Source organism: Peromyscus leucopus, chromosome 15 (genome assembly GCF_004664715.2).
Source record: "Peromyscus leucopus breed LL Stock chromosome 15, UCI_PerLeu_2.1, whole genome shotgun sequence".
Lineage (NCBI taxonomy): Eukaryota > Metazoa > Chordata > Mammalia > Rodentia > Cricetidae > Peromyscus > Peromyscus leucopus.
This window is the reverse complement of record NC_051076.1, coordinates 3,098,425-3,114,257: the sequence shown is the minus strand read 5'-3', so window position 1 is coordinate 3,114,257 and position 15,833 is coordinate 3,098,425. Positions and strand designations below refer to the sequence as shown.

General features: G+C 36.2%; 1 pseudogene; it reads left to right on the top strand.

Moving 5' to 3' along the window:
- Window positions 1–13,651: 13,651 nt before the first annotated feature.
- Window positions 13,652–14,506, top strand: LOC114687530 (annotated as a pseudogene).
- The last annotated feature ends 1,327 nt before the right edge of the window (window positions 14,507–15,833 follow it).

The window sequence follows — 15,833 nt, the reverse complement described above, 5'->3', positions numbered from 1 at the left end:
GACAAACAGACAGGAAGTAGGTCTCTTGCTGAGGAAGATGGCAGTGGCAGTGAAGGGTAAGGTTTTTAGCTCTGACCTCTTGGGCTTTCATCTCTGCATTGACTCTGTGTTTCTTATTTAATAAGACAGTTACATCTACACTTCTGGTACTTAACACTGCAGGCACTTCATGATCATTTCTGTTTTTATTCCTTTGAAGTCAAGACAAAGGCTATTTTCCTGTCATTTGGAACCACCTTCCTGTAAAACTTGTAGATTTTTATAATCAATTTGACATATTTAACATGTTTCATATATTTTATTTATGGGGTATTAAAGCAAAGTATTGCCCATTCAGAGTTTTTAGACATGCAGAATACCCAAACAAACTACTCTTAGACCCTCAGGAATGGTGATTGGTACCATCATGTCATCCTATGTCTACTTCCTGACCATGATCCAGAAGAGTAGTGAAATCCAGTAAGTAGTGAGAAAACAGGTCCCCATGCTCTTTGTTTCTCCTACTTGATATATATCCAACTTTTTGTCTAAACTGGGATCATTGGCTTCTAGATGCTGGTTAGTCTCATCATCTTCTTCACACATACAAAAATCTTTCATTTTTCTTCTCAACCTAGAACTCATGTTAAATAGAACTGTAATAATCTGGGAATAATTATGGGTGACAGTCAAATTCCAAACAATAATTTTTTAGAACTCTCTAATTCAAATCAGAAATAAAAATGTAATAAAGTTTTTTTTTTATAAAAAAAGGTTTTCACTGAATTTAAATATTAAATAAAGGGACACACTAAGCTTATTATTGATAAATAATTAAAATGTCTATCTTAGTTAGGGTTTCTATTGCTGCAGTGAAACACCATGACAAAAAAGGAAATTGGGAAGGAATTCAGCTTACACTTCCACATTGCTGTTCATTAACAAAAGAAGTCAGGATAGGAACTCAAGCAGGGCAGAAACCCAGAGGCAGGAGCTGATGCAGAAGTCATGGAGGATGCTCCTTACTGTCTTGCTCCCTTGGCTTGTTCAGCCTGCTTTCTTATAGAAGCTAGGGCCACCAGCCCAGGGATAGTCCCACCCACAATGGATTGGGCTCTCCCTATCAATCATTAATTAAGAAAATGCCTTACAGCTGGATCTAATGGAGGAATTTTCTCAATTGAGGTTCCCTGTTTTTAGATAATTTTAGTTTGTGTCAAGTAGACATAAGACTAGCCAGCTATTATCTATCTATCTATCTATCTATCTATCTATCTATCTATCTATCTATCTATCTATCTATCTATCATATATATATATATATAATTTAAAAAACAAATGAACTGGAATTTTTAAAAGGCACTTTTCTTCTAGTTGAAATCAAAAATGTTTTTGCAAGTTGGAGTTCAGTTTGTGTATTATGAGAAATTAGAGAAGGGCTGAAGAGATGTCTAAGCAGGTAAGAGCAATTGCTGTTTCTGCAGAAGACCTGGGTTAGGTTCCCAGCACCCATATGGTGGCTTATTTTGTCGATATCTCCATTTCCAGGCAACCTCATGTTCTCTTCTGTCCTCCATGGGCACCAGGCAGGCACATGATTGTACATACATACATGCAAACAAGCATACACATAAAACAAAAATAAGTAAATCCTCAAAATAAAAATAAAAAAGTTAGAGAGATTGTTTCTTAATATTAGAGATGAAACAAGTGAAACAGTTTTTAATTTGATTTTTAAAAGCTGTTAAAGACTGTAGGTAGAGTTTTTACTAATGTGAAGCCCACTTGCAGTGACCTCTATAAATTTGTTTTGTCCTTACTTAAAAAGCTATAAATAATTAACTGATAAAAACCAACATAATTAGCAGTGAAAATTCAACTTTTCCATTATAGAAATGATAAAATCTATTTAAAAATTTAAACTTATTAAAAGAAAATTAAGATACTTGTAAGAGCCCCAAGTCAGTATGTTTGAGTTTATAGAAATTAAAGATCAAAATTACTCTTTTTCTGTAAACACAAAAGCAATAAAATGCAGCAACAATAAACTTAATAAAATATTTTATAAGCAGTTTTCAAGGCCTATTTAAAATTTTCCTAAATCTTTGAACAATGCAATACTGTTTGATATCATATTTTCATATACATTTGTGACATGTATATGTGTGTATGGTATAAATAAACTAATAATATCTAAAATTTCCAAATGCAGGATATAGATAAAAAGATCAAAGTTCATTAAGGATCTATAACTTACAACACAAGACATTAAGGACTCAGTCTGATGAAGCACATGAACAAATGTTCTATTTTGTTCTAAATTACTGGTGTATGGAATGAAGTCATTTAAAAAGGTCTGTGTAGCTAGAGTTTTCCTGCCTTGCCCACAATCAGGACAAATCTTTGTCTCCCACCAGTCCCACAGCCACTCAGACCCAGCCAAGTGAACACAGAGACTTATTTTGCTTACAAACTGTATGGCCATGGCAGGCTTCTTGCTAACTGTTCTTATAGCTTAAATTAATTCATTTCTACAAATCTATACCTTGCCACATAGCTCATGGCTTACCGGCATTTTCACATGCTTCTTGTCCTGGTGGCAGCTAACAGTGACTCCTTCTGCCTTCCTGTTCTTTTATTTCTCCTCCCTGTTAGTCCCGCCTATACTTCCTGCCGAGCCACGGCCAATCAGGTTTTATTTATTGACCAATCAGAACAATTTGACATCCAGACCATCCCCCAGCATAGCCAAGTGCAGACCATCTCAGACACCTGCACTCAGGCCCGTGGACCTAATCATCCTCTATGTGGACCTGCTGGGTAAAGCCACGAGGAACCCAAGAACAGACTCCCACAGGACCTATAGAACATCCCACAGCAGGTCTGTTAAGCAGATAGGGAATATAGACAATATACCATTCTGCAGACTTACATGCTTTTGCTAGCTAACACATGACTACATGAAAATCAGTAGCCATTTCAAGTTCTAATGTTACTACACAGCAAATCCGATGATACAATCTTCCTTCAGAAATTTGAGAAACAATTTATACATGAAAGTTAAATAGCATGAGGATGCTAGTGAACTTCTGTGTCTAAACATACTCCTTATTATATTAGTAGTCATTTATTTTTTTAGCCTTGTGAATGTTTTCTGATAACAATGTTCAAGGTAGTAATTCCATATTATATTGTTCATCTAAAGGTTTCATTTCAAAACACTTTATATAAAAAATAGTGTAAGGTATAAAATGTGTAATTGCTCAAAGTGATTAGAAATGCAGTTTTTCCTAAAGATCATTTGTTGTATACACTAGTGCCACTTGGACTGGTGAGTCTGAAAGCTTAGCAGCAGTCCTGAAGATTGGTTGATAGACATTTTGCCCTGTGCTCAGGAGCCTGGCTTCCATTGTCTTTCAGTTTCTTCTTTTACTTTCCAGCCAAGCAAAACTACACAACCACAAAGAGACACTGCTGTACAGCACAGCTAACTGTTGTGTACTGTTTTTTATTTCTCCTTTCTAGTGTATTAATTTTAACCATCCTAATAGTTCACATTTCTTTCTTTTAGATTAGCATCCCCACAATTGTTAAAAATCTACTCATTGTCATCAGTTTGCCATGATTTTCCCACTTCTTACTGAAGTCTGAAAAAATACAAAAGCTTCTACCACCTCAGAAGTCAGTTTGAACATACAATAGATTCTTTACAACATAACTTTTTACACGGTTTCTTTTCACCTCCTTTTCTAGTTTCTGTATTCTTTGTGTGTATTTACATATTTTAGAATGGAAAGTGTTGTTCAGTGTTGAATCATCATCCAGGCGCTCGTTTGTTGTAGTTTGGAGGAAATGAGACAACATTTGTTTCTCCAAGTGTAAGGAGCAAAGCTGCCAGCTTCCAGGCTGAAGTTTCTTGGATGGCTGTGTTCACTCTCACATAGGAAATCTTCCCCCAAATACTCCTTGTATCATACTCATTCTTGGTTTTTTTTTTGAGAGTCAAAAAGACTCTCTGGAGTTTAAAGTTGACAATTCAAGAGAGCTGGAATACCCTCCCCATCATTTACTACTCAGTTCTGTTGTGGTATTAACTGACATTTTCCATAGGTTCTGGCTCTGATAGGATTGATAATTTAAAAAATCACAGGCAAGAATGGCAAAAATGTAACATCTTTACATTTGTATTAATTTGTTTTCTTGTCCATTCAATAAATATATTGAACAATGATGTGGCTCAGGGACTATTCTCATAGCTGGATGGAAAAGTAAGTCTCCTTTTAGTGTATTACATGATACTAAACATTAACCAAAGGCTCCAGTCTATAAAGGATTCCATTTATACTACAGCTTCCTGCAGATTTCAGCATTGTGGAAACCCCACTCTTTCTGGAAAGCACCTTGTAGAGTGGCAAGGGGTGGTGCAAGTCATCTCTGTCATAACCCAATCCATTTCAAGAGACATATTTTATCTGGTTGACAGGATAGGAAGTTCAGAGAAGCAATGAAAGCTCATACTGCTTTGCAGTTGAGATAGAATAACTCTCTTGATTAATTCCCACTATTTTATCCTAATCCCTTTCTTTCCTGAAGTATTCAATTGCATGTATTGCTCTCATTTATCCTTTTATGTAATAAATACTACCATATATTTATGCATGGAAATGTCACAGCAAAACTCATTAACAAATTGACATATTAATTATTGTAACAGTCAAAAATGCATTTTTGTGTTGACACAACTAAGCCACCTCTAGATATGTATTCAGAGGAAACTCTGGTATGAAATCTACATCTGTGTAAATTTTTATAACATATATCAATGAAAGTGGGTAGATTAAAGCAACATGTATCTATATAGATAATTCTTTAAAACATACTGGAGTGGATATGGAAAATTGCAGTACACATGGATGATGTGATTTGCATACAAATATACAAAACAATACTTTTGCATCCATTTTTGGTAAAAATACAAAACATGCAAAAAAAAGTATTAAATACACTTTAGAGAAAACGCATAATAAAAGCAGAGAAAAGAAATTACATTAAACAAGTCTATCTGTTATTTTGAAAAGAGAAGGAAATTTAAAACAGATACAAAATGGCAAAATATTGTTGAATTGACAATTGCTCTTTATTATATTTTTTTTATACTTGGAACATTTTATAATGACAATGAAAATACATTTCAGACAGAAGTATTTAGCCTTTTACTCCCCTCTTCTCCAATACTGATAGCTTGCCAGTTTCTGATTTCTTTACTGTTGAAGCTTGAGTCTGAAATGCTTCCTAAGTCTCATGTGTTAAAGACTTCGTTCTAATACAACAGTGTTCTTGAGCTGGGCTTTGGAGGAAGTGATTGGATCATGAGATCTCTAGCATTAGTTAATAGATTATTGATGGGTTCATAATTTAGTAAGCTTTTTGAAGGTGATAGAAGTAAGGTCTTTGGGGATGCACTTTGGGAACTAGATATCATCCCCAGCTACCTTGTATTTCTTTTTTTCTGCTTCGTTGCTACAATGAAGTAAACAGCTTTGCTACTCACCATGGAATAGGGTATTCCTTTTTTAAAGTATATTTTTTAAAAAGTGATTTATTTCTCATTCATTCATTTGAAAAACATTAATTGGGAAATTATTCTGCTCTTAGCCACATGTTAAATTCTGTCCTCTGTTGTCTCTCATAATATTCTTGACTGTCCACATCCGAGGGATTCTTACCTTAGAATCACTTGTTTTTTATCTATATTCTAATAACTGTCTTCAAATTTTAAACTGTGCTAATATAGTTTATTAATTGATATATCCCCATTACATGTGTAACACCATAGTTAAGGTTCGACAAATATTTGTGGAGAGAATGAAATTTTACTGTAACAATGAGAAAGTTTTAGAATTTTGAAGGTTGACTTTTGAGATATCTAAGTGAACTTATGCCACAGAAAGTGAAAATTCTGAATCAGGATTTGGAGAAGATGCTAGAATATGAAACGTAGGCTAAAATGTTTGGCATCCAGAAGATAAATGAAGCACTGAACAAGAAGATGGCTTCTTTTGAAAAATGGACATAAGAAGAGGAAAACAAGTCACACTGAGTTAGGCACGGTTTTTTTCCTGTATGAAAGGGGCTGTGGAAGAAGGTGCTATAGCAATGGATTCTCCTGAGTATTTATTTTGTACAAATATAACACTGTCAATAGAGTTTTTCTAACTATGGGAAAATGTTGGGCCCTAAAGAGTAAGTAGAACTGCTGAAGTCATGTATCAAAGTGGTGACACGTAGGATGACATGTTAGCTTCTCTGTCCCTCTTTTGTGATAAGCAACAGGTGAATTCTTCACTGTCCTCAGAGTTCCCCAGGTCCAGTTGTATTCAGAGGTTACTAATATGACACACACATTATTGGTATGATAGTATAAATAGGTATGACCACCATAGACTCATGTTTTGAAACGCTTGGTCCATAGGAACTGGCACTATTAGGAGGTGTGGTCTTGTTGGAGTAGGAATTGTGTCCCTGTGGGGATGGGCTTTAAATTATCTTAGTGTCAGTGGTATGGATTTACCTGTGGTAGTAGAGGAGAAAGAAATGCTGTCTATCCAGGTTCATCTTAACAGCAAATAAGTTCTACACATCTAAATTTAACTTTTTGTAGTATTGTCGTTTTGTGTGCACTGAGTTTCTGGCTCTATCTTCTTATGGTTTACTTGTAATGTTAATATCACTCAATAAATGCTAGTCAAGGCATACCTTCTATATTTCCATCCTAATGGCCTGGCATTAGCCTCCAGCTCTTTTCTTTAGTTCTTCAATTATCAGCCATTGATCTACATCAGTGCCATCCTATGTACATGCAGAGCATATCAACACCTTGTTAGAACTTGTCAGTATAAGCTTTATTGACTGTTAGTTACATCTTCCATTACCACCACTCACCTCCATCTAAGTGAGGCTACTCATCCTGAGAGTGGTGTCTAAAGCTGATGCTCTTAGATATTCTCCTGTGCCTGATATTGTTTGAATCTGAAATGTCCCCTACAGGTTCATGTGTTTAATATTGTTCTCTAGTTGTGGGAGGCATTGGAATTTTTAGAAAGAGAGGTTCAGATGGAGCCAAGTAACTATTTGTGAGGCCTCCAGTTCTGGCCTATTTTCTAATTCTTCATGTATCGTGTCCATTGCCATGAATTAAGACACACCACCATGCATTCCATACTAAGATGGGTTGAAATATTCTGAAACCTTGAACCAAAATGGATCTCTCCTGACTTGGACAATTTTTGTTATGTATTTTTGGTCATGGTGACAAAAAGTACTAATATGGTGTCTGAAAATAGAGGCTCAGATTCCAGTGCAAACCCTATTACACTATTAGTATCTATGGAGAGGCCTTGGTCAGGCTGTGCCACTCTGAATTTCATTGTATCATTAGTAAAAGGAGATTCTGATTCTACAGTTCTTAACTATTTATGGACTTGTATTTTGTGAATTTTAAGTCTTCAGCACCTTTCAAGACTGATATATTGAAAGTGGGCCAACAACTTCATTTGTAAAAAAAAATCTGTCCTGTTTTTTCAACTCAGTAATCATTGCTCTAAGGAACAAATTATTCTTCAAGGTCCTCCTGATGCCTCATGTGAGAATGTACACAGGGGAAGTAGAATCCAGAAGTTGGTAACAGAGAGCAATTACAGTTCTTGAGTGTGCCTGGCTTATGTTCATGTTTACTAAAGGACATTTGTGCTTTGTGAAACTTTTAATAATCAGCAACTTTCTAATATTTTTAATGAATTCCCATTGGGATCATTGGACAATGGGCTCTTTTCTGCTTTTTGGAAAATCCCTATACAAGACCAAGAAACATTGGTGCTTTCTGCAGGATGGTTAAGGAGTATTATACTCAATCTTGGGATTTCTTTAGCAACTGGCAAACATCTATGGTTTCAGCTTAGTCAATTTAGTAATGAAATAATAAACAAAATAGCATTTGTTTTAATTTGTCTCTTTCTTTTCTTTCTTTTTCCAGACATGGGCTCACTATATGCTACAGGCTGACCTAGAACTCTCTGTGTAGCTCAGGCTGGCATCAGATTTGCAATATTTTTACCTCAGATTCCCAAGTGCTACAATTGTGAGCGTGTGCTTGTAGCTAGTGTTTTCCTGGTCCTGCCTGGCCCACAGTCAGAACAAATTTCTCTCACCTGCCAGTCCCACAGCTGCTCAGACCCAACCAATTAAACACACAGAGATTTGTATTGCTCACAAACTGTATGGCCGTGGCAGGCTTCTTGTTATCTAGTTCTTCTATCTTAAATTAACCCATTTCTATTAGTCTATACTTTGCCATGTGGCTCTTGTGGCTTACCAGTACCTTACATCTTGCTTGTCATGGCAGTGACTGGCAGTGTCTCTCTCCTGCAGCCTTCCACTTCCCAGAATTCTCTTCTCTGCTTGTCCTGCCTATACTTCCTGCCTGGCTACTGGCCAATCAGTGTTTTATTTATTAACCAATCAGAGCAACACATTTGACATACAGAAAATCCCACAGCATGTGCCACTCTGTCTAGTTTTTCTTTCATTTTTTAATGCTTCCAACTTCTTTTTCAGATTATATTTTTAGGATGTCTTACAAATTATGTAATGAAAAATTAAGACATACTAAAACTATAACCTCATTGAATATTTCATTTGAACAAAAAACATGATTTTATATGTATATGTAAATATATGTATATGTCTATATCATACAGGTGTGAGTACATACACATCTGTGCGTGAGTGCGCGCACGTGTGTGTGTGTGTGTGTGTGTGTGTGTGTGTATGTGTGTGTGTGTGTGTGTGTGTAGGCCACACAACAAACTTGAGAGTTGTTTCTCAGGGACTACCCATGTTTTTGTTTGATTTTATGATAAAGTCTCTCATTGGCCTGGATCTCACTGTTTTGGCTAAACTGACTGGCCCATAAAACCCAGAGATCTTCCTTTCTCCACCTCCACAATACTTGAATTATTAACTATTTCACTTGGGTTCCTATGATCAAACTGAGGCTCTTATGCTTCCATGATAACACTGCTACCAACTTTGCCATCTCCCAGCCCCATAGCATCATTTTTTAATGGCTTGGGACTATAGATGTGGAGTACAATTTTAAAAACAATGTGAATGATTTCCAAACATGGCTGGCATCCCAATCAGCTTTGGACATCTTAAAGAAACACATTCCTGTGCTTGCACCCAACATATTCCTGTGCCTGTGCCCAATAAACTCCTGTGTGCCCACACAGCAGACTTTTGTGCCTAAACCTAAGAGGTTCCCAGTCTACACCTAACGTGTTCCTGTACCTGAACTCAGGTTAAATAACTCAGAAGCCCCAGACAAATTTGTGTTTCTAATTATCTTCTAATTATTTTTATGTAGACGGATTGGCACTCGTATCTGAAAACTTCTAGGGACCTTATGCAAGACATTCTACTTTTCCATTCATCCACATCTTTGTGACTAGTTCCCTCTGGTCTTGAAATTCCTTAAGTCATTTGCTCTTTACTTCTTTTGGCATAAAGGCAAAAATTGCTCTAAGTTTTTCTTTTCTCCTTATTAATTTTCTTTCCTGCTCCCTTTTGTGCTAATTTTACACTAGTCTCTTCCTCTCCTTCTGTATTGCCCTCTCTTCCTCCTCCCTAGCCCTGCCTTGTTTTACCTAACCTTCCCCTTTCTAACAATTTGTCTTCTTCTATTCCACTCTCTAGTGAGCCTCTTCTCCCCCCCTTTCTTTTTCTCTTTCTTCCCTTTCTTATTGGTGCTGGGGATCAAACTAGGTCCTCTTGTGTACTAAGAACACTTGTGCTCACCCAGCTTTTCTTTCCAATTAGTAACCTTACTAAGAACTGCCATTTGGAACTATAGAGTAAGTGGAGCTTTTCATCACATATTTGACACAGATATACTGTCCCATTCTATAAATCAACTGTTTTACTTCTTAAATGAATTATGTTATGGATAAAACTATTGAAGTATAAAACCACTTTGTTCATGGTCCTAAAATGTAGTAGACAAAGCTAATCTAAACATTGTGTAGTGCCTTCAACAAAGAAAAAGATGTGATTATCACTTCAGAACAATGTGCTTTTATAGTAGATGTGTCCTGAATAACAGGAGTAAATTAGACAATTTTATAACATTACTGACTCACGAAGAGATAGTGTCATTGTAAAGTGTTTTTTTTTTTTCCATATACTTCTCTTGAGCTATGCAAATTGGCATATTGAACTCAGGCCTTTTAACATTTGGAAGTCAAAGTTTAAGAAATTATCCATATTTTTAATTATATTTATAATATTTATTCAAGCATGTTTTGCCCTAAAAGTTTTCCAATTTCAATATTACTTTGTAGTGATTACTTTGTAGTGTCATTTTCCTACGTGCTTTGGCTACTTGACCTTACTTAATATTCATCACAAATTCCATATAATTGCCACAAAAATTCTTCCAAGTCTCTGAGAAGACAAAGTTGGTTCTATATTTGGGCCATTAGTTGTTAAAAATATTTTTTTTTTTGCAAGATTTAAAGTGATGCCAGTTATAATGGTGCAAAACTGTGATCCCAAAATCAGGGAAGTTGAGACAGGAGGGTTGTGAGTTTGATGCCAGCCTATACAGTGTAGTGAGACCTTGTCTCAAAAATATAAAAAATAAAAAAACAAGCAAACAAATAAATAAAACAAATGAAGCCAACTAAACAACAAAGAATACAATGCAATTAGTTTAACCTAGGCACAAACTCATAAATCATAAATGTATTTCAAAATAAATTTTAGTTAAATTATATTTCTAAATGTGTGAATTTAAAAGGGTTAATTTTACTCTACCAGGAGTTAGTCTTAGTGTACTATTTTAAACAAGCACTCTCTGGTTGACATGACTTACATAATTAAATTCACTTCCTTCCTTCTCCCATGGGCTTTATCTTAAACTCTCAGAAGATTTCCCATAGGAAATAGGAAACAAGGTCCATTGCACTTGCTTTTTAATTCTTCTTCTTTCTGGTGCCTTCCTAGGTGAGCAAGCTTGACAACAGCAAATTTGAAATTTAGTTTTAAGTCACTATTTTTTTTTTTTTGGTTGAAAAATAAGCTAATGTCATTAATTGCATTAATTACATTAATCACATCATTATAATCACATAATTTTAAATAACACTAGATGTACTATTTGTATCTTGTCTCAGATCGAACCTAGGGCTTTATGTAACCTAGCTAAGGGCTTTACAACTGAGCTTTGTCCCAGCCATGGACTTTGTGATAAATTTAAACCCTGTAGAAATATAAATTTCATCAATCACTCAAATTTGTATTTTCTTTATTCTTTTTGCAATACTAATAGTTTTTACCATCTTCAACCTAGGTTTTTACAGTAGCTTAGCAAAGTATCTTTTTTCATTTTCAAAACTCATACATGAGGAGAATATAAGAAAATAAGAAAACATTGAAATTAATATCATAAGTAATTATATATTTTATAGTAGTCTAGCATGCAATTATGATAGTGTTTTAATAAAATTAGTATTAGATATTACTCTTATAAATCATAAAGTATGTATTTTCAAAAGGGTTAGTAGTTAAAATTCTCAAAATTCATAAAGTAGCTCCATAAAATATAAATTTAGGCTTCAGTTCATTAGGCTTGTAGTCTGGTCACTCCTTCCAGCTTTCAAGCAGGCTCCTTTGAAGTATCCTACAGAAGTTTTTGTTGAGGAATTCAGAAAACAGAGGCAAGTCAACTGAGAAATGTTTCCTTCTCTCTTGGAGCAATGTTGCCATTATTGACTGATTTTTCAGACTTCCTTGGGAAAATACTTTTCATTTTAATATACCAATTCCCATGCCCTGTCTGAGAGTCACTGAATCAGGTGAGCTGTGGGCAGAGATGTCATACAAAGTCTCTAGAAGATTCTGGTGATCATCCAGATTGTACAGCACAGTGTTAAGAAACCTTAAACTGTCAAATGAAATCTGAATGTTATTGAGAAGTATGCAATCCTAAATATAAGGTTTTATTTATTATTGCTACTAGTTGAAAACATGTAAATAATATCAGTGAAAATACATTCAGAGACTGAACATGTGAATTTATCCCTTCTCATTTATTTAAAAAGCAATGTACACTTCAATGTCACAGTTAAATATTATAATTGGTATTATATTGACTCTGAAGATGGAGGTTCAGATTTCACATGGTTCCAAGAAAGCACTACTAGCAAACTACTTTCTTGATGCCCTTCTAACCCTGGCTGTGGTGTAATTTTGTACCACTTCTAAAACCATTAAATGAGGTGTTCTGCTCTATCACAGTTTATCTCCTCTAAATCTAGCATATGCATTCAAAGGTAGCACCATTTAATTCCTATTTGACTTGTATGGGAATGTCTGCCCCTCTCTTCCCCATTATTCACATCTACCTTCCTACTTTTCAGTAACTTCTTCAACCAGTCTAGAAGTTATAAAGCACAAGTTGAAGAAGATTCATCCCAAAAATACAAGGTTCTTTGCCTCTATTGACTTATCAGCAGTGTTTTGAAAACCCCAAATCAGGATTCAACTGTGTTTTCTACTTCCTTTGTTCTGGAGTACTACCATTGAAAGTCATATGGCAAAGATGATATGGTAGGGCAATTCTTTAATTCCAGCACTCATGGACTTAGGGAGTTGGAGCAGAAGAACCTTGTGATTCTTAAGTTGCAGATGAGCTGGGCTACATAGCAAGATCTTGTTACTAAGCTAAACCAAATTAAATGAAACAAAACAAAAGCAAAAACAAGGAAATTAGAAAAAAAAAAGAAAGTCACAAAATTGGTTCTATCGGCCGGGCGGTGGTGGCGCACGCCTTTAATCCCAGCACTTGGGAGGCAGAGGTAGGCGGATCTCTGTGAGTTCGAGGGCAGCCTCGGCTACCAAGTGAGTTCCAGGAAAGGCGCAAAGCTACATAGAGAAACCCTGTCTCGAAAAATTGGTTCTATCTGTGGGTAAATTCAAGGCAATCCATATCAAACAGGTCTTCAACATGATGGCAACTATACAGTTGTTCTCTGTTAATTTGTTTTCTTGGATATTATTTTGTACTTAACTCCTTACTCTTTCAATACTTTCATGCCTCTAAGCTTCACTGAGAATCCCAGAGATATATTCTCCCAACTTCCTGCTATGAATCATAGGAATCTCCTGACTTTGCCTTACCCTTTTCTACTCCCTACTTTTCTTTTTAAAAATGATCCTGTTGCCAGGTGGTGGTGGTTCACGTCTTTAATCCCACCACTCAGGAAGCAGAAGCAGGTGTATATCTGTGAGTTTGAGGCCAATCTGGTCTACAAAGCAAGTTCCAGGACAGCCAGGGCTGTTACACTGAGGAACCCTGTCTCAAAAAAAAAACAAAAACAAAAACAAAAACAAAAACAAAAACAAAAAACCAACCCTCCCCGCCAAAAAAATCTGAGGCCTATTGCATGAGGCCTCAGAAACTATTCCCAGACCCTCTCAAATATATTTTACTCTTGCTGTCTGAATATGGTTTAAAATGTAGGATCATTCCCATGACATTTGATAGGGCTAAACAGCATTTTGCCCTCCTCCCAATCCAGCGCTCTGGCTTGCGGAGGACTCTCTGGGTGGAGACATGGCCTCGGGAGCCGCCTGAGCGGCGGTAAAGATTGGAATAATTTATGAAACAGGCTTGAATGATCCAGAAATTTTAGAAGGAAGAAATGAGAAGTATGTGGATACTCCATTTAGCAAGCCATCTGATGCCTTTATTTGGGGGAAGATAAAAAAAAAACCTTTGATTGTATACTTCTTGAAAGACATGGGAGACAACATACCATCATGCCTTCAAAAGTCAACTACCAGGAGAACATCTGGGCTCTGAGGAAGAGGGTTGTACACACGTCATAGTGACCACAGCTTGTGGGTCCTTGAGAGAAGAGATCCAGCCTGGTGACATGGTCATCATCAATCAGTTCATTGACAAGACATCCCTAAGGCTTCAGACCTTCTATGATGGAAGTCACTGCAACTATAGAGGAGTGTACTATATCCCAATGGCTGAACCATTTTGCCCCCAAACAAGAGAGGTCCTCACAGAAACAGCTAAGAAAGTTGGACTTCGATGCCATTCAAAGGAAACAATAGTCACAATGGAGGGGCCTTGTTTCAGCTCTCGAGCAGAAAGCTTTTTATTCCATACTTGCAGTGCGGATGTTATCAATACAACTACAGTTCCAGAGGTGATGCTTGCTAAGGGGGCTGTAATTTGCTATGTAAGCATTGCCATGGCAATCGATTATGATTGTTGGAAGAAGGATGAAGAAGCGGTTCAGTGGATGGAGTTTTAATGACCATGAAAGAAAATACCAACAAAGACACAAGTTTACTCCTTACTATCATACCTCAAATAGAGTCAATGCAATGGTCAGAAATGCTCTGTAACCTGAAGAACATGGCCCAGTGTTCTGTTTTACTACCAAGACATTAAAATGGCATGGCTGCCACAAGGAGACTTACTACTTCTTTTTTTTTTTTTTTTTTTTTTTTTTTTTTTTTTTTTCGAGACAGGGTTTCTCTGTGTAGCTTTGCGCTTTCTGGACTCACTTGTAGCCAGCTGCTTGAACTCACAGAGATCCGCCTGCCTCTGCCTCCCGAGTGCTGGGATTAAAGGCGTGCGCCACCACCGCCTGGCGACTTACTACTTCTAGTCTTTGGGAGATTTTGCTTAAACAAAAACAAGGAAGTTTTGCAGCCTTCATGCTTTTGTCTGGGAAGAAGAGCATAGAAAGAGACAATGCAGTCCGTCAAGATACCCACTCTTCCAGAACGCAGAAAGGAAAGCAATAGCATGCAGAAATGTAAAGGAACAAAGCCCAAAACCTTGTCAATCATTTCTCCTATTAAACTAACCACAATGAAGTCTGATGAGAACCATTTCCCTGCACTGTTGACAATGACTATGAGCTTGAAATGGGATTGTATGGTTGTGAATTGACACCATCTTTCTGAAGGGCACTTTGGTACAGTGCATCTGAGGCTTAAAAATATTTAATGTACTTTTGTACACTAGACATTTCTCTTTAAAAAGTTATGGGAGATTCATTCAAAGAACATGTAATGGCTGTGACCTGTCATCATAAAATATTCAAACAATCTGAATATCAAAAAATTAGATGGATGTATCATGTTTCTGTTAAGATTAAGCTATAAAGCAATCAAGTGGTAATCATGTTTTCTCATAAAGAAATGGTAACTTTGGGGGGTGGGGGGTGGAAAAAAAAGAAATGGTCACTTTGTACTATGAAATGAGGAAAAAAGGTATAAGCATTTACGATTCTTGTTTTTTGTTTTAAATGATGTGTAAATGTTTAAAAAAAGACAAGACAGAATTATACATAATCCTATAACTGTATTTATGAAGAGATGCTGAATAATTCTTATTTTCTCTTTTGATTGATTTTAGTTTGAAGTCTATTTTGCTAGATATTAAGATAGCTACACCAGCTTGCTTCTTAAGTCCATTTTATTGGAAAGTCTTTTCCCAGCCTTTTACTCTGAGGTTGTGTCTGTCTTTGAAGTTGAGGTGTGTTTATTGTATGCAGCAGAAGGATAGATCCTGATTTCATATTCATTCTGTTAGCCTGTGTCTTTTTATAGGTGAATTGAGTCCATTAATATTAAGGGATATTAATGGCCAATGATTGTTAATTCCTGTTATCTTTTGGTGGTAGTGTGTGTATATATTTCTCTTCTTTGGGATTTACTGCTGTGGGGTTATCTATTGCCTGTTTATTCGTGGGTGTACCTGACTTCCT